We start from the raw sequence: 3,049 nt of genomic DNA on the forward strand, positions 1-3,049 counted from the left end.
CTACGTCTGACCTATCAGAATGCCCAGTGACATGGCCATCGGGGGATTTAACTGATAAACAATTATTCCATTTACTTGTGAGTAATTGAAAGTAATGAGACCCCCAAAAACAAAATTGTGTGTTCTCATTAATAAAGAATGCAAATTAAAATAGAATAGGTATGCTATTCAATAAGGATTTTGTTAATTGGTTTTTTTCTAACAGCCAGTGCTGACAAGGGAGTGGCAAAGCATTCATATATGGCTGATGAATGAGTAAATTGCTACAATCTTCCTAGAGATATTATTTTCAAGATATAATTAGAGATCTCAGCATACATCTGAAGACACAGCTACAAATGTAACAAAGGATAAAGAAATTAATATTATGAGTAAAAATGAAATGAGAGAATACATAATTCCTTGAAACATTTTGTGATTTATTATTAAGTAAAAAATTGGTATTAAATAGTAATTAATTTTATCCTATTTTTATTTTAAATGTATTTAACTAGGAAAATGATAACAATTGTTATCTCTGGGTGGAGACTTTGTCTTGTTCCTAACTTTTCCTTTGACAGCGACAGGCATTATTTTATATCACAATAAAAAAACAAAACACATTCCTTGTTTGTGTGTCAGCAGGTCCTATGTGTTTTATAAATAAGTATATATAGTTATAATATTATATTTACAGTTTATAATTAACTATATTTTCCTCAAAGTAAACTATGACTATTTTAATAGAAAAAAGAGCTCTGGATCACCTGATCATTTGGTCTTTCCCTTCAGGTATCCGAGTATAATACTTAGGACTTGCATTTGGTTTGGAAAAAAATTTTTAAATATTCTACCAAAGGAAACAAAAATGAGTTTCCACTGAAAAGATAATACTCAAACACCTTTTAGTGTCATAAGCCTTCCTTACGGATTAAGACTTTCCTTTTGTCCTCATTCTCTGGCAGTTGTTGCTTCAAAGTGGAACCTCATGGGTAATGCTGAGAGGACTGGCTCCCATGCCAGGTGCTCTTCAAAGGGACATCCTCCAAAACCACCTTCTCTGTGGTCCCTACACCAAGGCCCCAGAGCAGCAGAGAATTGGCCTGTCATCTCATTCACACACAACTACTCCATCTTTAAGGGAAACTGCCCTCCTCCCACCCTGGCAAGAGAGAACCTGGCTGTCGGTAAGGAGCTTGTGAGAAACCCAGCAGTGTACACTCAAGTCCCCTCATTTCTGAGGACAGCTGGTGCAGAATCCAGCCCAATGGTTGCCATACAATTGGGCCTTTGTAGAACTTGAGAACTGCTTCCTGTGAATTGTCCCAGAGAAAATATATCATAGACCTGGGCAAGATACAGCTATAAGAATGCTTGCTTTTATACTATTTTCAGTAGAATTTTGGAAGCCATATAAATGTCCAATAGTTAGAGAAATTATATTCCAGCTGGATGATAAAACTGCATGCAGCCATTACAATGGAAAATGGAGAAGAATATTCAGTGACGCAGGGAAGTGCTCACAGTGCATTGTTAAGTGAAAAGAAAGGCAGGTTAAATACAGAAAGTACAATGTGACCTCACTTAAAAAAAATACTTTATAGTACACACAATACTTCATGCATGGCATACATAATGGAAAATGAAAGCTCCAAAATTAAGAATTGCAGTTATTTTTCTTCTAACATCTCTAATAAAATCATTAATAATAAGTTATTAGTGGTTAGGTAATTATTAATAAGGTGTTAATCGGAGAAAGTATGTTGTATTAGAAGCCATGGGAAGGTATCACAGGCCCTGATGACTTTTCAGGTATGCATTTTGCAGGCATTTGGAAACACTTTCAAAGCATACATTTTATTAGCTCATCAATTAAAGGATGATACATCTCCCAGGTCATAGTACCTACCTCACAAATCCATTCATCTGGACTCTGTCTTTCTCTATTACCTAATTGGCAGAGCAGAGAAGACACCATTGACTTGAGGACATCTGCTTACAATGCTGAAGAGGTTAAATCAAGCTAAAGGTTGCCCAGGCTCTGATCAAAGAACATCCTATGCCCTCTCAGAGCACATGCATGCTCTGGATTCTGCTCTGAATTTCCATAAACTCTTCATTTATAATGGAGAAATGGTTGGCCAGGTGGCTCCCTAAATGACCGTCCACAAGGGCCACCTCATCAGGGTGCACGGCCAAGATTTTCAGGCCTGCATAGCTGTTATGCCTGGTACATGACAACCCCTGGGGCCGCAAGTCTCTGCCATACCTTTCCCGCCTCTCGTGCTCAGCCACAGAGAGACGACAACAGCTAACACAAATGGAGTTTCATTATGTGCTAATTCTCCCAGCAAACCTATGGCATATGTATTACTCTAGTATTTTTATTCCCATTTTACAGTTAAAGAAACCAGGGCACAAAAAGTTTAAACAATCTCATCATCCACAGTTAATCAACATTAGAGTGTGAACCCAGGAAGTTTGGCTTTAGTTCTTAACTGTTATACCACCACCCAGATATACAGCTTGCCAAATAAGTCATTGGTTTTAATAAACCCCTGCCTTAGACCTGCCTCTTCCTTCTGTGTACAAGGCCTTGCCATTTAGTCAAATTCTGACTTTCTTTTAAAAATGCAGATGTAATATATCTCCTCTGAAAAGTCTTCCTCTCTGCTCCCATAAGTACCTTGGTAATTGTACTTAACACCTGTCTGACAGGCATATTTATTTACCTGCTTCCACCATTAATATGTGAGCCCTTCAAAGCCAGGCTTCAAATTTTTGTTAATCTTTATACCTCCACTGCTCCCATAAAGTATCTGACATGTAAGAGGCTCTTAGTAACTGATGTATGCATGAATGATCATGAGGACTACCATATAGTTCTGCTTGCCCAAAAATGTGGTCTTCAGTGTCTCACCATGGCAGCCACCATCTCTCCGCTGGAGTAGATGCTATGTAGACGAATTCTTGATTGGTAGCCAGAAGGCTGCTGAAATACCAGCTTTGCTCCTAAAGTGCAATTTTTGCCTTACTGGGCTCTTAAGTGTTAAATGTGGACCTATCCTTA

Source organism: Furipterus horrens, unplaced genomic scaffold (genome assembly GCF_987537825.1).
Source record: "Furipterus horrens unplaced genomic scaffold, mFurHor1.1.pri manual_scaffold_2, whole genome shotgun sequence".
NCBI classification, from domain to species: domain Eukaryota; kingdom Metazoa; phylum Chordata; class Mammalia; order Chiroptera; family Furipteridae; genus Furipterus; species Furipterus horrens.